Below are 25,571 nucleotides of genomic sequence, written 5' to 3'. Positions count from 1 at the left end.
CTGAAACTTGGGGAACATAGGTTACTTGGTGGATGTTTATTAGCGAATGACTGTGGTATGCATCTTTATACAGATATGCTTTATGCATTGTTCTAAAACACGACCATTTCGAATGGCATCTATTTGCTTCTTCTCCACCCATGCACTCTGAACTCCTTTCTCTCCCTCTCCCAGCACCCCAGCAATTCCTACCTTCTCAGTACCCTTCTTGCTAGAATCCTCCAGTTTTCCAAATGAATGAAAACTATTTTGCATTCTAGGTCATTCCTTCCCTACAAAGAATTTTGTGGGTCTAGCAATAATTAGCTGACTGTTTCTCAAGTCTACCCTGAGATGCTGACATCAGCCAGATGCTGCTGCCTGATGCCAGCATTAGTCACATGATGTCAGTGCCAACCACACTTCATCCTCCCTCGCTTCATGCATCTGTACACACAGGCTTCAGCGCACATTTAGTCTGTGTGCACTGCTCAGAGCTCAAATACAAGTACCTATGTGTATATTCATAAAAATAAGGATAAAAATGTACATATCCATATATTTGTATCCACAAATATATGAATATGAAAATATTTCCATCATTTTTTTAAAAAAATTGGCCTTATACCCTGTCCAGGGCCAAAACCTTGGCTTGCTCAGGCATTTCCTCCTTGCTCTGCCAGGATTTTCTTGGTGCCCAGGAAAAGAATCTAGCACGGGACCCTCCTAGACTAGCTTGAGTGCCCTGCCAGCAACCTCACAGCTGTGCTGTTTGCAGCCACAGTGAGGTCTGCACCATTATAACATAATCTCTGTTTTGGGATGGCTGACTTTGATGGCTACCAGGTATCCAGCCAAAAGTTGTTCTGCCACAGTCTTTCTCCCCACATCTTGCTACTTTTTATAATAAGAGATGAAGAGGTGTGCTATTATACCCTAAAAGGAGAAGACTAGAAGAGTCCACCACAAGGTGGGCAGGGAGAGCACACTGCAGCCCAGGAGAGAAATGACTAGCTAAAACCAAAACTATGCAGTCACCAGATACTCCCAGCACTGGAACACAACTGTCTAATCTGATCTTCTAAATGTCCCAAGGTACTAAGAGCAGGTGTTTCCACTCCTTATTGATCAAGAAAACTAAGGCTTGGGGAGTTAAGAAAACATGCCTAAACTGATGCCACTGATAAGAGGCAGAGAAGGGACCCAGTGGCTGGTCTCCTGTCTCCCATTGCATATGTTATGAGGAAAGATTAACCATGCACAATGGTTCCCAAAGGTGATCTTGGTCCAGCAGCACCAGCATTACCTGAGATATTGCTAGGAATGCAAATTCTTGGGCCCCATCCCAAACCAACTGAATCAGAAACTCTGGGGGTGGGCTCCAACAACGAGTGCTTTACAAGCCCTCCAGCCGATTTGGATGTGCATGCAAGTTTGAGAATACTGACCTAGGACACAGAGACAGATAATGAGATAAAACAGATAAAAAAAGACTTTAATCCCATGAAGACTGCATATTGACAGGGAGTGCCTGGGAGCAGGGGGTGGCTACTTGCTTCCAATGTGCACAGCTGTGAGCCCTGTCACCGAAGCCAACCTCAGTTACTCACTAGACCATCACTGTGTATGGGGCTCTGTGCATGTTATTTGGGTGTGTACTGCACAGCTCAGAGAAAGCAGTGCCCCAAGAGATGTTTGTCATCTCACGTGGTGGTAGCAATGGGCAAAACTGAAACTGACCAGAATCAGAATGAGAAGGTGGCACACAGCATCGTGACATGCTCATAACCAGCTGGTTATACTTCTAGACGTTCTCACCACAGACCCAGCACCGGCCCCTCTGGAGGTGGCACATCTCAGTCTCCACACCAACCCATCTGTTCAGACAACTTGGCATGCAGCCCTCATTGTCAAGTGGACCAGTTCAGAAGAAATTCCTGAGGTGGACATTTTTAACAATTAGGTCCAGGCAAAGAGAGAACAGGTTGCCTCAGGAAAAAGGGGCTGCCTGGTCATAAGAAAGAGCCAGGTGGAGGCTGGATAATTGCCCATGGCAAGCGAGGGCCAGGCCCCTCACATGTGCTATTTTATCTAATCACAGAAATGGCTCTGTGCCATGGGCATCATTAACTCTGATTTGTTGATGAGGAAACTGAGGCTTAGAGAGTGTGCAGAACTTGCCCTGGGTTTTGCAGCCAGTAAATACCAGTGCCAGAGTTTAGACGAGCCTGTCTAATTCCCAAGTTCACATTCTCTCTACGTCTAATGCCAGGGTAACCAACTCTCTCAGTTTGTCCGAGACTGGGGTGAGGGAGTGATGTCTGGGACATGCAAATTTGAGTCCTGGAAAACCAGGAAAGACCTGAGCAAACTAGGATGTGTCACTTTTTTCTACCACAGAGAGTCTTCATTTGGGGGCCAGCAGGACTCCATATCCAGTCCCTTCCCATTCTCTCACTCCAGCCTCCGTCAGTGCACTTCATTACTGAGGCTGAAGATCTCTGTCTGACTGCACCCTGCCCAGGTGCCATGGCAAATCTCACTCCTGATACATCTCCTTCCTGATGTTGCCTCTTATCTTCCCTTGATTCCATCAACCTTGCACATTTTGGGAAGGAGCAAACCTGCTCTTAGAAGGCTGCAAGCCCTCTCCATAGGGGCCTCGCCCCAAGCCTCCCTGACTCGAGCCTGCCAATGCTGGGGGACGTGGTTTCGCTGCTGGCACACTCACATCTCACAGAGCATGAGGAGGAGCCACAGCTGGGCTCAGTCGGGAGGAACTGCCAGCTGGGTCTGGCTCAGCCTGCCCAAGGCCAAGCACTTGGACAACTGCAGGCTCACCCATAGGCCTTCTGATTAAAATGGAGATGTCAGGCAAATGAAAGGGGCTTCTCTTGCTTGAAAACAAAAGGAGAAAGAATGATTACCCTGCACATACTCTGTGTTGGTGATTCTTTTTGTACTCTTTTTTTATAATATTCACAAGAATCCTGGAGATTCATGCTTTTAACAGAGAGGGTGTGCTGCCCATGCCTCCCCTCCAATGGTGTGAAGTAGTTGCTGGGAAGCAACTGCCCTGCCGGGGGCTCTATTTTCTTGACTTTCACACATCTTGGTGGGGCGTGAGGCTGGGTCCTGACCTATGCGGTGTGTGTGGAAGTGAAGAATGCCAAGCCCAGGCCTGGATGACCAACACCTCCTACTTGGCCCTCCATGTCCTCTTTTTCCTGCCATCCACCTCTGGATGGTGACATCAGTGCAACCTTGGGAGAGTGGATCCTTACACACAGTGGATACTCCTTAGTCAGGACTCTTGGATGACTGTGTAGCGTAGACCCCACTGCCTATTGGATTCTCCATGGGCAATAAATTCTACTGTGTTAACCTGCTGCAATTTCAGAGTTTTCCAAAACAACAGATCATATCACCTTAATGAGTACAGTGTTATATAAGACAGTTGACGAAACTAGGCTCAAAGATACTCGAGACTTTCCTAGGAACACATAATAATTAGGAGAGGTAGAATCCCAACCCTCTGTTCTCCCTACTTCTTCAGGCTGCTTCACCCAGCACAGTGTTCTTTGTGTTCAAGCATGTCCAGCCTCCCTCCACCCTGAGGTTGCAGGTCTCTGGACTCTGGTCCTCGACCCCTCAGCATCACCAGGAGGCCTGGAGTGCCGACTGCATCCTGAAGGTTGCACCAGGGATGCTAGATGTCACTTGACACTAGCTTTGCATGCCAGGCAATGCTGGCCTGGCTTCAGTATCTCCCTCCTCCTAAGAAAGAAGGATAAGAGGCAAAAGACAAATTATACTCTGGTGTCCACAGAATTCTGTCCCTACTGTTGATCATGGTCCTGCTTTCGTGTTTGTGAGGGGTTACCTGGAGGCATCATATCTCCTGGGCTTCAGTTCCCTGACCTTGGGTCTTTGGAGGGCAACTTGGCCCTCTGTTACATGACAGCACACCCTCTTATACTGGTCTCACTTCTAGAAGCTTCAAATCTAGGAGAGCCTCAGGGACACATGGATGAGGAAATGTAAAACCCAACAAAATACTTAACCCAAGCGCATAGATTACATTTGAGGGAAAGCCTACATTGGAAACTGAGCTCCTGGCCCCCAATCTAGGGATGTCAGGACAGACAATGCTGACTCACTACGAGAGCTATGGACTTAGGTTGTGCCAGGGTCCTGTTTTGGAACAGTGGAGGCACTGGGGCTGTCCCTGCCTCAAGCCTTGTTGTTCACTAATAAGGGAATCTCAAATGATCTGAGAAATTACAGGATCGAGTCCATCTGGTGACACCCTGGGCTTAGAAGGAGTGGAGGTGACTAGGTAGAGTGTGCCTGGGAGCAAATGGGTGGCTTCTTGGAGGGACCCAAAGGGGGGACCTGGAGGTGGTCAGCTTCCAGGGCCCTTCCACTATGAAAACACTGAGTTCTCCAGGACTCCTACTAACAAACATGTGTAGCAGCTGGGGCTGTTTATCACCCCAGCTCCAACTGTCTGAAAGGAGCCAACATATTTGGATCAGAGAAAAACATCTGGAGGAGAAGGCCATTGGGAGTGGGGGTGAGAGGCTAATCTTGTCTCTGAGTATAGGCTCTTGAGAATCTGGCCTTGGCACACCAAGAGACCCATGTCCAAAACAGTGATAAACACTAGGGGAGCTGGGTAACTCATGATGCTATGACATCTGGTGGCCTCTCTGTGTCTCCAGAGTGTTCCTTCTGAAAGTGCATTTATGCAAATGCTCACTCCACTCTTTCTCCCATCTATCCATCCACCCATCCACTTGCCTAGCACATATCAACAATTTTCTTTGTGCCAAGCCCTGTGTTAGTGTGAGAGAATACAGTGAAAAATGAGACATGGTTTCTTGTACCCGAGGCCTTCCTCCCACTCAGTAGGAAAGACAAATAAATTGGCAATTAAACATGGTTTTATGTGGCACAGCTGAAGAGCAGACCCTGGAGAAGGTGGTGAGAAAGAGAAGGAGGCAGAAAAGGCCTGTTGTGGGACACAGCCAGGCGCAAAAGTGAAGGCCTAGGAGAAGGGACAGGCTGACTAGGCTCCTAGGCCTGTGGCCAGTCCCTCAGGCCACAGGGACAACTTGGCTGTACACACACAAGTAAAAGCATGTGCAGAGCCAAGATGTGATCAACTGCACCCCAAATCTCCTGGATATCCCTCTGTCCTGGACACCTCTCTCCACACCTGTGTAGCCAGGGCCCTCTGTCCTCCCCCGCTCCCCCAGGAGTCAGCTGCTCCTTGTCCATCTGCCTGCCAGCTCCCTGAGATGCAGGGTGCTAGTAGGCCAGCACTTCTGGGTCACCTCGTCCCCTGCTGTCTGGCATAACCACCTGCTTGGCCCCTGGCCTGGTTCCCTGGGCAGGAGGACCTTCCTGAAGCCTAGATCATTCTGAGCATCCTCTCACTCTAGAATAGGCCTTTGCCTTCCCCTTTCTTATTTAATTTAGAGCTTGCAGAGAGAGAAACATCTTGTGTTTATCTTTAACAATTAATCTTTAGCAATTAACTGGCAGAATTTAATATCCATAAATACTCCATCAGCCTGTTTGTGATTTGCAGGTGTTACGTTCCTGGACCTCTACCCCACGCTGGAGGAGAACTCTTCTCTCACACGTGGCTTCTTCTGTCTCCTGAAACAAGTGAGCTCATCAGCCTCAGTTGCTTCATCTGAAAAATGAGTTTCTTGATCTGTAAAATGGGCATATACATAACTGCATACTTACTCTCGGCGCTGTTATGAGAGTCAGACACAATGATGTATGACCAGCACCTTGCCCAGTGCTTGGCACCGTGTAATAGATAATACTTACTTCTTACATGTGCTCTGTATTTCACATGGATTCTCACTGAAATCTCACAACATAGTACTTGTGATACAAGTACTATGGTACTTGGTACTATGGTACTTGGTACTTGGTACTATGGTACTATAGTTATCCTTATTTTATACATGAAGCTCAGAGAGTTTAAGTAACCTGCCTAAAGTCACTATGTAACTGAGCCAGGATCCAAACCCAGAGAGTCTGGCTCCAGAGTCCAAGTTCTTGACCATCTCAGTGTACTGAGTGAAGTAGTGCCTCTCAGATCTTAATGTACTGAAGTAACACATCTTGTTAAATGCAAACTTGACCCTATAGGGAAGATAGGGCCCAAGAGCCCCAGGGATGCCAGGTGAATTCTCAAGGGTACACATTAGCATCATTCTCTTTTCATTTCTTAAAGAAAAACACTCTTTACAAAGAAACCTAGCTTCCTGGGATTGCTGTTCTGGAAGGGACCTTCAATCTCTAACTTTTCCTTTGCACCCTGCTAAACCTGGGGCTGGTGGGTGTTTCCTCTACTCTCCAACTAGCCCAGCCACTGATCACCCTGGTAACCAAAGCCCCAGGGGACAAAGTCCAGGATGCATCCCATTCAGGCCTAAGCCAGAGGCAGAGAAAGGGAGACTCAAACAAGGCCTGGTTTTGGTTCTAGATAAGGAAATGAGAGCCTCAAAATGAGAGGTGAAAGTGAAAGGAAGGAGGTGAGTCAGCTCTGAGTGAGATAAATGTGGCCTGCAGCAGCCTCAGCCCACCTGGAGGGCCAGCTAGATCAGAGGATATGCAGGTGGGCCTGGCCTGGGAGCTACCTGACAGCAGTAGTGGCTACAGACCAGGACAACAGCCACACCTTGGGGTGAACCTCATGGACATACGTTGAGTAGAAGGGGCCAAGCATTGGAGGACATGTCACATGCTCTCATTTATAAGAAGTTCAAGACCAGATAATACTAATCTATGGTGACTGGCATCAGGAGGATGATCACCTTGAGGTGCAGGTGGGGGAAAACTAGAGGGACACATGGGAGGCTTCTGGGGTGCGGGAGAAGCAACCTGGGGGTGGCCACATGAGTGTGTTCATTTTGTACAAATTTGCATGTTGTACTTCATTAAGAAGTTAATTTTAAAAAGAAGACAACAAACTTGGCTGTGAAACAAAATCGAAACCAGGGCAGGCTACCAAGCAGGGTCTAGGCTGCTTTAACCCAAGGAAATCACCTCCCATTAAAGCCGAAGTGGATGCGTTGGGGGACAGTGACTGCCACCCTGGGCTTCACATGGAGGTGCATCAGCACCCACCAGAGGCAGCCTTTTCTGCACCTGTATCCTTTTTATTCCCTGTTCAAAGGACTGGGCGCAGTGGGACTTCAGGGCCCAGAGAGACTTGTGTCACCCACATGAGATGGGTGCCCAGCACCCTCCCCTCCTTCAGAGAGGCTAGTTCTTACAGTGCTATCTTCTGTTCCACTTTGCTGTATGAGAACTGTAACTAATGTTCTCATTATCCTCTGGCCCTGCTTTAGACACACTTGAGAATGGCAAGCTCACTGACTCATGAGGGAGTCCTGGCCACTGCTTGGCCTGTTTAATTGTTAGAAAAGTCACACTGATATGGAGCTTCCTCTGTCCTTCCCATACTTTCTGCCCACTGGCCCTGGTTCCACTTCTTGGAGCCTGCTATCCAGGAGAAGAAGGCCTGCTGCCCACTCCTCCAATGGCACTGCAGACATTGGAAGGAAGGCAGGAATCATGTTACCCCTAGTCTTCCTATCTCTGGACACAAAGCCCAGTTCCATCCATTTTTTCCTAGGATCTGACCCTCCCTGGTCACCAACAATCGATGTGCTCCAGGAAGGGGCTCAGAATGAAGCACATGTTCTACTTGGTGCAAAGTGCAGGGCCCAGGCCCTCTCCTGCCTGTAGCCCACTTCGGTGATGTAGAGTGTAGACGGTAGGGATTCCAGGCTGGTTATACTGTATGTAGCCTAGCCTGGTGACTATGTATAGGAACCTGGGGCTTAAATGCCCCTCTCACCCCAACTCAAGGAGACCCAGCTATCCAAGAATACAGATAAGAGTCTGCAACACTTACCCCTTCCTTGTCCCCCCCAATTAGGACAAGCTAATTACTGGGGAGACGGTGGGAGAGGAAAGGATATTAACAGGGAGCAACTTCTTGGGACCACTTCCCAGGCCCAGCAGCTGACAGAGCAGAGCTGGTCAGATGATGCTCCAATCCGCTCTGGGTTCCTTTGGCCCAGGACTCACCTTTACCCGAGTCTCATGAGGCCCTGCTGAGCTCTGAGGGAGGGGTTCTGCAGCCTTCCTCAGCCTTCTCCTATGCAGATGGAACACCCCCACTTCCAGAGAGAATCATAGTCAGGGATGCAGAAGGGGAAAGGATTAGGCCCCAAATCACAGGTTCTTCCTGAGCCCCCTACATCCCAGTGCTCTGGTCTCATAGGGACTAGGTGGGGTGCGAGGCAGGACAAGGCCTGGAAGCATGCTGGAAACCAGATGCTACTATGGAGCTGTGCCTTCCTGGGTAAATAAATTACACATCAAACACAAACAATCTGCTGCCTGCCTCTCCCCATTCACAGGGCAGTGTGCACATGGAGAAGAAGGAGCTTTATTTCTTCCCGGTGGTGAGTCATAGGGTACACTGGGGGGTGGGGACTTGCCCCACATCTCTAGCACTCCGTATCTTTTAGCCTGGACCAGGTAAGTTACTAGAAAAGAACTATATAAGCACACTGCTGAGAGGGCAGCAGAGAATAGCACCGTGAGGCCAGAAGACTTTAGCCTTCATAGCCAGCCCATCTGCTGAGGAGGAGGTAGCAGGCAACCTAGGGCCTTCATGGGAAGACGGCTGAGGCCCAGACACAGATGACCACAACCTGCTGGCAGGGTGTCCTAATGGGCTGGAGCTCAGTCAGGCTAGGCTGAAGCAGGTGAAGTGAAGGCCGGCTGGGAGCTCTTCCCGGCATGAAGTTTGTGTAGCCAAGCCAGAGGGTAGAAGGAAATCTCCTGCGGCAGGGAGAGTAGAGCCTAATCCCAAGGACTGATGACTGGGAGGTACCAGAACAGACGACCTCAGGTCTGTGCCAACTCGAGCTCTGCTGGTCCTCACAATAGCAGACACCCAGGCCAGTGGGGACCCCAAGCAGGGAACATGGGCACACAGGTTGACAAGCCTGTGTCTAGCCACTGACATTTGGTGTAAATGACAAGAGGCATTGATGAGTGATAGTTTAGAAGTTGAAGGTCCTACAATCTTATTCTGGCTTTGCCTACGACAAGACCCTTCTGGGCCTTGGTTTCTCATTTGGGAAATTTTGGTTCAGAAGCATCTAGTATAGAAGAGAGAACAATAGCCCTTATCTTTCAGCAAAAGGTAAGGGAAGCACTGAGAGGACCCCATACTCAAAGACTCCTCTAGGCCCTTAGGGGCTTTGTCTCCTACCCATCCCCTGCCCTCATGCTTAATACCCTGGCACTGCCCTTACTCTGCATTGGGTAGAGCTGGGAAGGGTCGGTGTGGGTAGATAAAGACACTGTGTCTTTCTGGGCATGGAGCAGGGGCAGCTTAGGGGGACTGTGCTCTTCCAGCAGAAGGGTAGGCATGCTCTCAGTCTCCACCAGGGACAATGAATTATGAAGGTGACTACAGTGGGAACATCCACTGTAGGTGGCTTGAGACCAAGACCTAGAGAAATTGTCCGATACTGACAAGTAGTACCTGCAGGCACACGTACTGGGCAGACAAGGGTACATAATGCTCGATAACACTGATAAAGGGTTTCCTGGGTATGTCTACTCTCTGCCAAACACATGCACCATTGTGTGCATGCCTGTCTTCCCTGGGGTGAGCGAGACAGGGATAAGAGAAAACAAAGTGTAGGCCTCTGTGCTAATTCTAATCCCAAAGTGAAGTAGCTAGTAGAGAAATCCTTGGGATAGAAGTCAGGGGACTAGGTTAGATCAGAGAGTACCTTAAGCAAATGAGCAGAGTCTCGTATTCATGAAAATGTGTGAATTAAACAACCAGGTTGGGCAGAGACTGTACAATAGGAGCACCTAGCCCAGCCCTAGCCCTCTAAGGCTTGTGCTCCACGGAATGGCGGTAGGCTTACGTGGGCAGATTGGCAGCGGAGGGAGTCCTGCCAGCCTGCACCCCAGCTGGGAATATCTTCCCTCCAGCGTGGTGTCAGAACTGTCCCTCTGCGCCCTTCTATCACAGCTTTCTCAAGCCCTTGCCAAAGCCTCATGCTCGTAGGGGTTTCCGAGGTTCCTTTTCAGGGGAGGCCAAAGGCTGAGGGTACAGCTGGGGCTGCCCATGCACACATGTTTGTATGTATTTGCATGTGTGCAGGCATGTCATTGGCACGATGTGACTCTGCATTATCCAGGCCTGCAATGAGTCCTCACTGCAACGTGTTTGATGAAATAATTATATTCTGGAAAAACTGCAGGAAACTGCGTTTCACTTCTTAAAGGGCAGGATCATCAAACATTTGTGCTACATTATTTGCAGTCACACCTTCTGCTGCATCTGCTCCCTTAAAAAAAAAATCTCCAACTCCAATCTGATCTGAATATATAAATCTGAATTATCACAGCAAAGGCAATACGCTCACACCTTTTTTCTTTTTTTTAATCTGTTGCCATGGTGATTAGATAAAATTCACGCCAAGTCTCCAGGGAAGGATGAAATTATTTCAGACAGTTTCTAACCCCTCTCAAGCTACTTCTCTCTATAACATGCCTGGGCACCATCTCTGGGCTTGGGCAGGAAGATAGTCAAGAGAAGGCACCATCTCTTTGAAAGCCTTGAACATGCGGAAAGCACTTGCCTTTCAGAAATGCAGTCAGTACCAAGCTGTGTTCTAAGTCACAGAGCCAGCAGCATGTCCTCAATTCGAAACCACCTGGGGAGATAAATGGAGGCTGGCAGGGGGGTGGGGGTGGGGTGGGGGGTGGCGGGTGGGAGTGATAGTGCCCTTGTTCAAGGTCAAGGAAACAGAGGTTGCAGAAATTGACCCAGGGCTGTGCACTGACCTTCCCAAGTAGAAGTGAGAAAGGAAAGACGTTTTCCTGGAAAAGAAAAAACTCAATTCCCAGTGCATCTGGATCCACTTTCCATTAGAGCTTCCCCAGACTGAGATTCTCAAAGGGGCTAATTATCAATGGATATAATTTACTAAAAGGTTTTTTATAAAGGATATTATTGATCTAATTATTATTTAATATGACCAGTTCACAAACCTTCTGTGTGTGTGCGTGTGTGTGTGTGTGTGTGTGTGTGTGTGTGTGTGACTTAAATGATCCAGAGTACATTACAGAAGGCAGCATCTCCTTGCCTAGTACAAGCCTTCTCATTTCTATCAAAAGTCCCAATTCCAGAGCGGGGAAGATAGGAACTCTGAGCTCTGACTTCAGGAGGCCTCTTTTACCAAAGCCTCTGGGAACTGAACTCATGCCTGTAAAAGCTGAGAGTGACTCATTACTAAAGCCACAGCTGAGAAACAAGTGGAAAGCTTTGTCAGCCTAAACATACAGGATGGGACAATAATTTGTGTTTATTTACACCAGTGGCTTGTGTCAGGATCTCATTAGTAGTCCACTGATAAAGAGAAAAGGGTTAAGATAAACACGAGTTGAAGCTTAACCCATGGCAGCATTTTAGCCCAAGGTAAGTTAGAAGAGAGTCCTGGATCTCCCAAGGGACTTAACCCAAACCTCTCCAGGCCAGCACACATCAATGAAATGGGTCTTGAGCAGGTCACTGGGACAAAGAGACTTCTGTGAGTATTAGCCAAAGAATCTCTCTTTTTGGTTGTTCATGCGGACCAGAACACATTTAGCAGAGTGGTCTGGAGAAATGACACAGTCTAAGAACTAGGATGTATGGCTCTTGGAGGCTCTGTGTGAACCTGCTAAGTACCATCTCCAGGCCTCAGCTTCCCACTCTGCAGAGAGGGAGAAGAAGCCTATTTCTGTCACTTTGGGGAAACACTGCAAATCTTAACTTCAGGGGCAAAGTTACATGAAGGCCCCGCAGTAAAGTTTAGGACACCAGGAGGGCTGAGCAGCGGCCCTCCCCCTGGCCCAGCACAGAGCCTAGCACATAAGCACTGGGTGTGGGGAGCCATTGAGAACAAGTCTCTAAGCCTCTTCTGTCACTTGGCCCACAACTGACCCAGGGGAACTGTGACCCCAGGATGGTGGCAGGAGTGGTGGGAACCCAGTGAGTGACTGCGTGAGCATGGGAGTCAAGAGACCAAGCTGTGAATCCTGCAGAAGCCACTTGGTAGCTCTTCGCCCTGGGTAATATGACCTCTAGAAGCCTCTGTTTCCTCAAATGTACAATGCAAATAAATTTAAAACTTATCTCACAGGGTTGTTGTCAAGTTTAAATGGTATGAAATCTATAGAGCACTTAGCACAGAGCTTGGCACAGAGTAAAGGCTCAATCAATGGTTACTAAGATGATGTTGATAATGGTGAAGAGGAGGAGGAGGAGACAAAGAGGGGTGATGATGATGATGATGATGATGATGATGGGGGTGGTGGCAGAGGAGGAAAAGAGGAGGAGTGCCAACATCATTTTAGCAGAACAGCTCAGGCCCAGGAGTGAGAAGACTGTGTTCTAGTTTTTCCTTTGCCATTTATCACCACTGCATTTTGGTGCATGTGACTTAATCTCAGAGCCTTATTTTTCATTTATAAAATGAGAGTCTCTTCTGTTATGAACTTATATGATGTGTTATTCTTAATTTTCAAATGAGAAAAGGAGGCTTTGAAAAGTTAAGCACTAGAAGTTCCACATGGTCGTGTATTCGTTAGTGGCTAGGATAGGATTCAAACCTAAGGGTAAGAGTATCTCCCCTGGCTTTTAACACAAGTATAACATGAAATGATACATGTACACTTTTGTTGATTGTCAAGTGTGATACTTGGCTCAGTTGCCATGATTCAGCAATGGTTGTGAGAATCACTGAATTGGTGGCTGAGACCTCTGACTTAGCAGGGCTTTGAGATTCAGCTGTCACTCTCCCTGCATGCTACTAGAACAGAGAGAGGACGCCAGGGTGATTCTTCTAGAGCCTGGTTCTAGTCCTCACAATGTTACTAATTATGTGACTCTAGACTAGATTACCTCCAAGGTCCCCTATAGTGCTAACTCTCTGTGATGCTAGAACTCATTCCCTGGGGACAAGATAAAATAGGTATTGTTTGCAAAGGAGAGGCTTGGGCCTTACCTAAGGACAATGAAGGGAGATGGCAGAAGCTAGGACCACCAGGGGTGTGTGTAGGCAGCTAAAAAAGATCCTGGAGTCTTTTCCCTTTAAGAAGAGAAAGACCCCTGACTTTTGAATGAGGGCTGTATAAGCCTGGAAGGGGGAGGGGACAGAAAGCCTCTTGAGTCTAGAGATTCAAAGGCACCCTGCCCCTGTGAGGAGTAGAAACTCTTAATTGGAGCTGTGCGTGCATCCTGCACTGATCGCTCCATGATGTGCCGTTCTGAGGCAGCATAGAGGCAGCCCTTCATTAAATCTGACACCAGGGAATTAATTCAACTCACGGCCGTCACTCTGTCTCTGTCACCCTTTCCCCTCAACAACCATTGCTCCTTGATCTTCCCCACCTTCATGTCGCAAGTTCTCATTGGGAAAAGAAGCTTCCTCTGACTGTTTCCAGAACTATGACTATATTGTGGGCCAGGGCCCAGGGCCCAGCTTGAGAGGGTACAGCAGAAATGAGTGGGTGGGTGGGGAAATATTGGAGGGACACACATACATCTTCACAGAAAGAATGCAAAGGAAGGACCACAGGCCGTGCTGGATCCTTCTCCACCTGCAGCGGGAGGAAGGATTTGAAAGCTGATGGTGACAGCTAACTGGCTCAGCCCCTTTTAGCTATTCTTGAGCAGTGGGATTATCATTGAGGTCCCTTTGGGAGGAGTCACGTGGAGACAGAAGAGGGAGAAGAAGAGAAAGGGCTGCAGAAACTACCTGGGCCGCTCTGAAATGTCATGACACTTTCTCACACCTGGAAAATCACAGCTCACCCACCTACAGGTAATTTCCTACTTTCTACCTACTACGCTCCCCACAGACTCCTCCTGACTCCACCAATGGGCAACCCATGCTCAGAGGTCCCTCATCCGGAGTCAGGGCAGGGTCTGGGCCAGGCAGATATCCCCACCCACCATGGGAAACAGTACATCCATTGCAGGCGACCTGTCCCTTTGCCCCAATGTGCCAAATCAATATCACCTTTGTTCTATCTGTGCTGAGAAGTGACAAAAGTTGGGAAGCACTGATTTAGGGCATCAAACTTTGAGTTCTATTGTCCAAGGAAACAATACTTCAAAAGCCTTCAGTGATTTCTATTGTAAGTCACTGGACAGCACTTGAATTTAATTTCTCTTTCTCTATGGAGCCCCAAAAGGTTTGTCCAGGGCTTGTAAAGAAATATACAGCAATCATAAGACAGGGATAGGAAAGGTGAATCCCTTACGTAAATGCAAATTTATGATAGAAGAGAGGGTTTAAGGGAAAACTTTCCTAAAAGAAGGAAGCAGATTCCCCAGGGAAACATTAGCAGTTGGCCTTGAACTCCTGGCTGAGGCTAAGGAAATAACTACTGAGAGAATAACTTCCATTAATATATTTGTTTTACAGACAAGGAAGTATTAAGAGGCAGGAGATTGCCCTGACCAGTCCCTGGCCCCGCTTCTGCACACTTGCTCTCTGCTTACAACAGAGCATCATCCTCTGGAAGATTTTCACTCGCTCAGGAATGCCCAACAGACATCTCCTCTGCACAATAAGCAAGTCACAGACTCAAATGAAACGCAAAAGGAGCCACTTCAAAGGGTTCTTGGTTTGTTTTCTAAAACTTCTTAAGAAATTCTGACATTTTCTTTTCATTGAGTCACAAAATCAGATTATATATTTTCCCCAGCCACAGGCAGGGGTAAGGAGGTGGTCTAAGTTTGGAGCCGAGTGAGGAGGCAGCCTGGTAGCCTGTCCCCTGCCCATTGTTTAGAAGAAACATTGCACCTGCACCCATACTACCCAAACCACAGCCACTGGAGGGTCTAGAGTCTCTGTTACACTTTCCATCACCTTGAGGAAAGGTTCTTTGTCCTGGGAGCAGAGCAGCTGTGCTTTTCTGTAAAGCAAGAGGAGAGGAGGAGATGGAAGCACATGTTTCTCAGTGTTAATACCCAGCAGCACAACATGCACCTTGAAACTATGCAAGACCCCTCTATGAATGACCTGTCTGAATTTTCCCTGTTGTTAAGGTTAATTTAGAAATTGGGAAGAAGAAAAGTGGTGCTGACCCCTTCTCAGAGGTGGGACTGGCGGCCTCCATTCAGAGTTGGGATAGGGAAGAAGGCCCCTCAGTATGGTGAGTGCCCAATGGACTCCTAAGGGACAGAGAAGCTCTTCCTTGGTCCCTGTCATATGTCTACCAAAAGCCCCAGGAAGGTCTGCAAGATATACACAGGCTTATGTGAGGGTGGGATTTTTATCAAAATTAGGAGGGAGGCTGAGGCCAATTCTGGTTGTCATCAGGACAAAAATAAAGAAGAATCCCTAAACCAGAGCAAAGAAGCAGAATTCGGCAGCGCTGGGAAACCAGGGACAGAGACGGTGGTGAGAGCAGAAGCCTTCCCTGGAATGTGCAGCCCTTTTAAGAAGGATACAGGACATTTCTGAGGATGTGGAATTAATTAGATCGAAGGCAATTTTTATAGCCTTTAAGAGGCAGGGCCATCTTATTGATATCACCCAGATATATAGATATCGATAGATATTATTAATATTATTTTACAAATGAGGAAGTTGAGAAATTCAGGTCCAGAGCTACTGAGAGCCAGTCAGCTCAGAAGGAGCTGGAAACATAAGGTGGCTGCTGAGAAGGCTGGTCCCAGGCTGTCCGGTAGAAACAATGTGTTCCAGTCAAGGAGGGGTCAAGAGTTTCACTGAACCCCGTTCCTACACATGGTTCAGGGAACTCCCTGTGGGCCTGGAATTTGAGAAAGACATTGACAAACTGGAGCATGACAAGAGGTGGCTACTATAATGAGACCAGATCAGATAATAGAAAGGACTGCTGCAAAAATGAGTTGCTTTAGCCAGGAGAATGGTTCTATGGTCAGGGCGGGGGGCCCTGGGGGGACAAGAGTGGATGAGAGAGGCCCCCAGGTGGAGGTGAAAGAAGAAAACATTCTGTGGAAGTTTGGGGGTAAGCAAGGGCAGGAGCAGGACCTAAGGGATGAATTTCATGAAAGCAGATTTCAGTCCAATATAAAAAGGAACTTCCTAAAAAAGCAGAAGCAGCAGCTAGTTTGCAAGGTATCTACACTTAAGTATGGCTTTTCATTTCAAAACCACTTCATATAATCTCTTCAACGCAGACTCACAAAATACAGAAAACCATAAGGAAGAAAACAGAAATGCTCCTAATCTCACTACTCAGAGATAGCCGCAGCAGTCACTAATAGCCTTGACATATTTCTTTCAAGATGTTCATCTATGATATGTAAGTATGTATATGTACTTTGTAACCAATTGGGATCCTACTATATATGAACTGTATTTTCCACTTAATATCATAGTATGATATTTTCTCATGTAGTTAAAAATGTATCAGAATATTTCACTGTATTATTGTACCATTAATTACTTAATCATTTCCCTATTATTAGATATTCAGGATTTTTTAAGAAATGTTTTTTCACTATTGTAAATATTGCAGTTACCAAAAATTCTTATTCCCACATTGGGTTCTTTCTTAAAGAGAGAGCCCCCAAAACGTGCACATTTGTGGCTTCAGATACACATTGCCTAGCTGCTTCCTAGAAAGGTTGTACCAGCATCCACTCCCAACAGTAGTGTACGAGTGTGCCCAGCTAACCCCACGCCTGCCCACATCACCTCAAGGCTTTTCTAAACAAAGTGCTCCTCTAATTAAGAAGAGATTTGTTTCCTCACTTTCCAGGAACATGTCTGTTTACACCTCCTTCTGAAGAACAAGACATGAGTTGTCCTGCACGCACACTGATACTCACACAACCTAACTCTGTGTTCTTTGTGAACTCTGCTGATGCTTCCAGAACTGGGGTGATCTCAACACAGATCCACTCTGTTGAGAAAGACACAGCCTCCTTCAGCCTACAGCAGAATGCTTCCTGAGGCTGGGGTCCCAGGGCCAGGCGGGCACCTATGACATGAGCAAGGGACTAGAAGCCATGATTTCCAAGGCCCCTTTTAACCTGACAAACCAACTGTACCACCTGCATGGGCCACCTGGGAACTTGGGCACATAAAAGAGTAGGGAGAAATAGAGGATGGGCAGTGCAGGGGATTTCATCGTTTCAAAATAAATTGCAGTAAAATTAGATGTTATAAGGAGCCAAGTAAGAAGGCAGCAGCCGGTGATCCCTGCCAATGCTCTGCCCAGCACACTCTCTGTTCTCCAGGCCTCCAGGTAGGATCCTGTCCCAGGGGCACTGGGAGATCACCTTTCTCTCTCAGGTTTCCCTGTTGGCTGGGGACCTCAGCTCTTTCTTGTAATTTGAGCTAGAATTGGGAGTAAATCTCTCAAAGAGGGTAATTATCTGGGCCTCTGCCCCCATTCCCAAGTCACCTGTCCCTATCCAGGGAGTCTTAGACACTGACCAATTGACTGTCTCAGGAAACTCCTTGGTTCCCAGCTCTTCTTGGGGCGAGGGAGCCTCACAGTCCCACAAATACCCCAGTATCTTCATTTTCAGTGGCCTCATACTGGGTCTCCAGACTCTCATTAAACTGCGAAACAGAATACAATGGGATTTCGAGGTGGATACCTCTCTTATAGTGACACCACTTTCAGCTTTGAGCCCTGCCTGATGTGGCCTGGGGCAGAAGGGCATAACTGGGTTGTAGTATGTGCACTGGCCCCTCCCTAACTCCACCAACACCCCTCCAGGATCAGGCCCTGATCTCACTTTCACCAACCCTAGACCGTCATAGAGGGACCTAAACTATGACCTCATTCCTCTCCTAGCATTTTGCAAATGGTGTTGAAATGGGTGCTTTTCTAATGAAATATATTGTGCATATATAAGAGGAAAAATAATATTCAAATCATCATGTATATTTTGGCTATGTTTTCTTCAGATCTTTTTTAGAAGAAACATTTTAAGACTTAAGACATTCTGAAAACAGTTGTATTTCCCTGCGTGAGCACATTGCCTCTTTCCTCAGAGGTAAGCACTACTCTAAATATGGTGTTTACCACTCTCATACATGTTTTTATACTTTTGCTACATATGTATGTATCCAGAAACAATAAAGGATACTGTTTTGCATGTTTTCAAACTTTATACAAATGGTACCATTATGCACACATACTGCAATTTGCTTTTATCCATTCAACATTTTTCATGATGTGTCCAAGCTGGTTTGTAAAGCTCTGGCTCATACATTTGTCTCACAGTATAGCATTTCATTGTAGGAATATAACATTTAATTTATCCTTATTGATCTCCAATTTTTTGCTATCACAAACATGGCTGCTGTGAGGATTGCTGTTTTGCACATGTACAAGGGTTTCTTTAAGAAATACTTATGTTGAAGCTCTTTTCTTAATGTGTCTATCTCCCCAGCAGGACACACATGGTGGAGGGCACAGGGGCTCACTGGAGTGTGTTAAACTGAACCAAGCTGGACAAGATCTCTGAGGTCATCTGTTTCAGCCCCTTTGCTTACAGAGGAGGAAACTGATATCCAGAGAGAGGGCAAAAAATAATTTAGTGACAGAACTGGAACTGGAATCCCTAGCCCCCCACCCCGCCCCCACCTTTCTAGCCTGATCCTTACCACACTCAGAGGCAACTGGTGACTATTAGACAAGTGATCCAAAAGAGAGAGGGTAGACACGGGGAGCAGAGAGGCATTTAAAGAGGTCACACCTGAACACCTGGCCTCTAAATATAGGTCTTACACTTGGACACCCAGCCTCCAGAGTGGGGTCTCACACCTGGCCAGATCCAGACTGATGTGCTCAGATGGAGGCCTGCCTTTTGTGGTCTTCCCTTCCTCTTGCTAGCCCAGTCCAGTGGAAGACCTTGAACCTAGAAACCAGGACACCCAGATATTACGGCCTAGAGGTGAAGAGTGGGCTCTGGCACCAGGTGGCTTGCAATTGAGTTCCCACTCCATTTCTTACTAGCTGTGTGGCCTTGAGTGAGTTCCTTCACCTCACTGTGCTTTATTTTCTTCATCTCTAAAATGGGGATGACAATTCTGCCTACTTTACTTATCATGATATTGGGGAACTAATGAGTTAGTTTGTATACAGAAGTTCACACATGCCTAGCATGTGGCAAGTGCTATGTGTTTTATTCTTACCCTCCCCAAGATCCCCCACAACAAGCAGGTGCAGCATCGGTGCCCTCCCCACAGCACAGCCTCGTCGCCCTCTCTGACTCTATTACCTGGCCTCAGGCAAGAAGTTTCCCTGTGCCTCAGCTTCCTCACTTGAAAATGGGGTCCATACCATCTGTCATGAAAATAAAATGAGACCAAACAATGTAAGCTCATGAAACAGACCTGCAGGAGTGGTCTGATTGTTTTACCTATCCAGTGTTAACTGCTGGTGAGACCGAGCATTTTCCCATTCATTACATACTATGAGAAAACCAAAGATATAAAACCTCACACTATAAAATGTGAGGTCACATCAGTGACAGTGCCTGGTGTAGTGTCTGGCCCACAGTCCAGGAGCAGAATAGACAGTGGCCCTTGGTGCTCCTTCCCTACTGAGGGTTTTCTTCTCCTGATATGGGAGGAATTAGACAGGAAGTAGAATGAGGCCACTGAGACTCTGTCTGCTGATCTGTAAATAGGGGCAATAGTTCCAAACTACATGGAAATGTTATGAGAGTTGAAGTATAATACATACAAAGTATGCTGTAAACCGTAAGAGTGCAGTACAAATGTAACTCGCTAGTACCATAAGGAAAAATGGACTGTGCATCTTGCCTTAGATCCCCATCCTGCTTAAATTCTGGGTGCGCCATTGTGGGACCCTTCTTTGTACAGACCTCTCTGGAAGCTTGCTGTGCCCTAGGTTATGGACAGCAGCCCAGGGAAGGGACGGGAAAACAATGGCAGTGGGGGTGTAGGAAAGAGGATGTCTGTAGCCCACCTGCCTGAAAGATGCCCAGTGATCATTCCTGGAAATTCAAGGGCAGGCTTGCACTTCAGGAGGCTGAGCAGAGATGATCTCCAGATTTCTGGTAACATCCTTAATCATTGAAGACCAACTCCCAAAAGTCCTTCCAAATTATTCTCCACTCAAAATCTTCAATGGCTACCCATTGCCTTTTAATTACACACAGCTCAGTGCAGTATCAATCACTCCTCTCCACCCAAATGTATCCTGAGTTCCAGTCAAATGGGGCTGTTTTCCCCCAAGAACTCAACCTTTGCTCTCAGAGCACCAAGATTTTACCCTTGTGGCCTCCTGCATGCAGAACAGGGGTTTGCAACAACAGCTGCTCACCTAGGGGGCTTTCACAAATACAGGTACCTGGGTCTTATATCCAGGGATCCTGGCTTAATTGGTTGGGGTTGGTCTTGGCCAGTAGTGTATTTTAAAAGCTCTTCAGGTGATTCTAAAGCCAAGGGCTGACAGGTCTAGAAGACTTTCCTCTGCAGGAGCTTAGCTTGCCAAACACCCCATTTCCCAGACCCACAGTGAGCTGGCTCTAATCACAGAGGATGGGGCTTCCTGCCCAAGAGCCAGCACAGCCTGTGACTCTCCCATGTCCCCATCACACTCTGCCTCATGTTGAGGTCACCTGCATCCCAGATCATCTTACCTGTTAATGTGCCCCATATCTTCCATGCCTCTGCCCACCCTTCCAACACCAAACAGGCATCATTAAATAGTGACTGATCCAAGGCCACCCACATTCTGGCCCAGAAGATGGAGAGGGGGAAAAGAAACTGTCCCCTATTTAGGAAAAAGGGCCAACACCTGGACAGCCACCGAGACACACCTGGAACTAGATGCTCCCACTGCACTCACTCTGCCCACACACAGCAGGCCAAGCATCTGCCTCCAGGCTCTTCTCTGGGTGTTTCTGGAGGTCTACACAATGAATCTCTCTCCTCTCTCCACAGGCAAACACTGTGAGTATGAGTACATATGACGTCTGTCCAGAAAAAGTCCAACCATTGTTAATATAATGAGAATGATTTGCTCGACACCCATGTAACCTAGCAGCCAAGGAGAGTGGACTGGAATGCACATACGTGGACAATGATGACTTCACTGTACTAGTCAGTGGGGGCAGTAGATGCCATTGAGTGAGCATTTGTACTGTGTGGCTGTCACATTCAAAATGACTGAGTGAGTAGAACAATGACTCTGCATCAGATTTTGTATTAAGCTTGAACATTCCTCCACAGAAACTATTTGGATGATTCAGAAGTCCACAGTTATGGGCAACTGGTGACTGGCAGCTTCATCACTAACAACACGCCCACTCATGCATCATGTCTTGTGCAGAGTTTTTTGGCAAAGCATCAAATCACCCAGGTGACTCAACCCCCCTACAGCCCAGATTTGGCACCCTGTAACTTCTGGCTTTTCCCAGAACTAAAATCACCTTTGAAAAAGGAAGAGATTTCAGACCATTGATGAGATTCAAGAAATTATGACAGGGCAGCTGATGGCAATTGGGAGAACTGTATGAGGTCCCAAGTTGCCTACTTTGAAGGGGACTGAGGCTTCATGGTCCTATGTACAATGTTTCTTGCATCTTCTTCAATAAGTGCCTCTATTTTTCATACTACATGACTAGATACTTCCTGGGAAGATCCTGTATATATACATACTCAGTGTGTGCAAATTACACAAAACATATTATTCATATGCATACACACATGTATATTTTCATTAAAATGTCTTTCTTTGGTGTGTGGGAAGAGAAATTTTTCCAAATCCCTTGGTATCCTCAAGCAAAGACCCTTGGGAATCACTGTCTACATAACACAGCATCTTGTATACAGAAGTGCTCAAAAACATCTGCTAAATTAAATAATGAACTGAAAATTCAACCAACATATTGTTTCTTATGCCAACACAGCCCATTTCAATAGATTCAAGGGATGACATTGCCATAGACTATGGCATTGCCAACTCTAGCCTGATGGATTTTGTGGCCCTTTTTGGGCACAGCCCTGAAGGTATACACCCCATCTGTCTTCGCACAACTGCTTCCCTAGGCCTGTGTCAGTACTAGCAAGCTCTGGAATATTCTAGATACAAGCTCTTTCCTTATCTTCTGTCTCACAAGGTCTGAGAGCCTGCCAGACCACCATACAGAGGACAAAGGTCATCTGTTACCTGGCTGACTCCAGGGCACAAGCAGAAGCTGAACTTGGAGCCCGCATTCCTCCACTGCCCCTCAAGTCCAGCCCCATTGCCATGCACTGTCACAGGCTCTGTGGTCTGCTTCTCAGCTGACTCTCCAAAATTCTGGCAGAGTCCATGTCCCTACAGATGTGAGTATTCAGATCTGCTCTGACCCTGAAGTGGAGGTGGAGGGAAGGGGCCTCTAGGTGTGAGAAGAAAACACTTCCAACTCTGAGGCTTTAGTGCCCCTGAGCCTTTACTGTCCACTGTACTGGAATACGGAGGGCTATTCCTTGTTCCAATTGCCTTGCAGTCACTGCACACGCAGGCCTGGCAGCCAATAAAACATATGCCCAAGCTCCTCAGAATTCCATGCACAGCAAGATGGCTGGTGGAATAAAGGCCAAGGTCATGATATTAGGAAGTGGGCTTCAGCCTTGTGGCTTATTTTGCTCTGTGCCAGCACAAGGGTTTTCTCATCATCCTAACCTTATGCCCTCAGGTCCTAAAGGCCAGATTACTTCAGTGTAATAATAACTAATTTCATAATCACATATGCTCACATCTAATGCTCATACCTACATGCTCAAACCTAAATGTTCACTCTCACCATGATGTTCACTGCTGGATAATCCCTCCTAGATTCACACTCCTGATGGTCACACCTGAGTGCCCACTCCTAGATGCACACTCCAGGCTGTTCACACCTGCTCACATCCACTCATTCTTGGATGCTTCATGTCATGATATTCATAGGTGGGTACTCACTCCTGAATGTTCACACCTAGATGCTTACACATGGATGCCCATACCTATATACTCACTCCTGGATGCTCACACCTGGAAGCTCACACCTGGATGCTCATACCTGAGTGCTTACTTGCATATGCTTGCTCCTACATGTTTCATATCACAATGTTCAAAGCTGGATACTCACTCCTTATACTCATACCTAGATGCTCACACATGGACACTCATACCTGGATGCTCACAACTAAATGTTCACTCCTGGATTCTCCTAGAAATTCACTCTTAATGAAGCCCTTCCTAGTCCTAAGGACAAGATGACTAATCCTGTACCATGTGTCTATTTGGCACTAGAAAAAACGAAACCTACATATAGAGAATTTATTTATAGAAAACAGATCTATATAGAAAAATATAAGATAACATGGAAAATGTTTTCCCTATATAGTAAAAGTATATATTTTTTAATCTTCTCATCTGAGGAAATTGACACTCAGAGAGGTTAAAGACCCTCCATAAAATCATATGAAAGGTAAGGAATAGGACCACGATTTGAACCTAAGTTTCTCTGAGGCCAGAGCTCAGGCCTTTTAGTTTTGCTGCACAGCTCTTCCATCAAAGGGAGACTCCAAGCAAGCCCTGCTGATTTAGGGCATAACAGGAGCAAATGAAGGCTTTATTCTAGCAGCCACAGAACCACACCCTTCTCTTCATTTTAATTCATCCCCTTTACAACCTAATCAAAGGTCAGTCACTTTCTGTTTAAATGTCCCTCCAATCAACCAACAGCCATTGTCTGAGTGCCTACTATGTGCAGATGCAGTGAGACTTGAGGTGTTATGGATGCAGGTTCCCTTCCCACTGCTACTTAGTTCCAGCCTCTGCTTGGAACCACAGCTCTGTCCCCGAAGTGACTCCAGTTCTGGCAGTGAAGCTTCACTGATACACAACAGAGTTCAAAATCACAGGCTTGGAAGGAAGTGCCATCTATACATAGCTCTACCATTCTGTAAGCACCATTGGCTTCTTCTGAATAAATGCTACCCTACATTAAATGTCAGAATTCAACAAGCCATACTGCATGTTTGCAATGAGATCGAGAACTAAAGGTAAGATTGATTCTGATGTGAATACCAGCAAAGCAAATGGGTTTTTGAAAACCCTATAATTTCCCTGCAACCCTTGACTTCACTAAACACACATTTTTAGACTAAAGCACAGTTAGGTAGGCATTAAACAAAAATGAGTAGTCTAATGATGATTTATGTGTAGGATAACCTTCTATAAAGAATTCCACTCTGATTTCAGGGTAACTTACAGAGGTGCCAACTTAACCAAGCGATTCCACTTGCTCCACGTCCACTGCCTCAGCATGATCCCAGGGCACAGTGCTTTGCTTGCCCACAACTGTCTTATATGTGCTGAAATTCACCTGGCGGGTGCTCAAGAAATGTGGAACCTGCAATGAACTAAATGGAAAAACAAATGCAACACATGTGCACACCACCAGAGGCACCTATGAATACACACTTATCTGCTTGACTGAGGAACTGCATCTGATGGATCTGGAACCAACCAGCTGGTGTGCAAATGTAGAGCAGCCTGCTGCCATGAGATTGGAAGGGGTCCTGGGAGCTGCAGGCATGTGCTCCAGGTGGGGCCTCAAGAACTCCCGGGGCACTGGCGTCAAACCAGAGTACTGGTCTACCCTTCGCTGGCTATCTAGCATTAGGCAGGCCCCTCAACCACCCAAGCCTTGGTTTTTCTGTCTGTGAAGTGAGGTTAAGAATGTGTCTCCTTCAGATGTGGTTAGATTCAATAAAATGATACTTGTGAACTGGATTTATAAACCAGAGAGCACTATACAAATGAAAAGTGACACAGGCAGCTGGGTACAATATGAGAGGTGGCTCAAGTCATCTCTAAGAACTGAAACCACACTACTCTGGACTAAGATCCTGCTCCACTACACACTCTGGCTTTGGGCAGTTGGCTGGACATGTCTGTGCCTCAGGCTCCTCATCTACAAAATGGAGATAATAACACCACCCACTACATAAGACACTTGTGATGATTAAATGAAATAACTCATGAAAAGCACTTATTGCATAAGATCTCAATGATTAATCATTTATTTTCTTACTAACCATTATTATAACTATGATTATTATTTCAATTTAGCCCATCTGACTAGGGAAAGAATTTCTTTGCTACTCTGAATACTAAGTCCTTCCTTCTTACAGGAAGGACTCTCTAACCTACAAACTGTGTTTTAAGGCATTAGAAAGTAGGATTTCTCTCTGCATCCCGAGAAAGAACACAAGGCTGTCTGAATCTGATGTCTCTTTCCCCATCAAAGCAAACAATAAACAAACAACAACAACAACAACAAAATTAAGGACCAGCTGCCTTTTCCTCTACAACTGCCTTAGTGAGGGAAATAGTAATTGTCCTGAGTCCCTGGATAAGTCCTCAGGCTAGAGTCACAAAAGTTTGTTACAGGAAAAGAGATTGGACTTCAGGGACAAAAGCTCTGGGTCCAGGCCCACTGAGGGGCTGTG

The 25,571-nt window shown here is 46.7% G+C and overlaps 1 protein-coding gene across 1 annotated transcript in view; it reads right to left on the bottom strand.

Moving 5' to 3' along the window:
• Nucleotides 1-25,571, bottom strand: part of DSCAML1 (DS cell adhesion molecule like 1) — a 360,723-nt gene that overhangs the window by 305,204 nt on the left and 29,948 nt on the right. The gene's annotated exons all lie outside the window — the stretch shown is intronic.

The sequence above is a fragment of the Sturnira hondurensis genome, unplaced genomic scaffold, assembly GCF_014824575.4.
Source record: "Sturnira hondurensis isolate 20B ecotype Veracruz unplaced genomic scaffold, ASM1482457v3 Scaffold0009719, whole genome shotgun sequence".
Classification (NCBI taxonomy): Eukaryota; Metazoa; Chordata; class Mammalia; order Chiroptera; family Phyllostomidae; genus Sturnira; species Sturnira hondurensis.
This window is presented reverse-complemented; position numbering and strand designations above follow the sequence as displayed.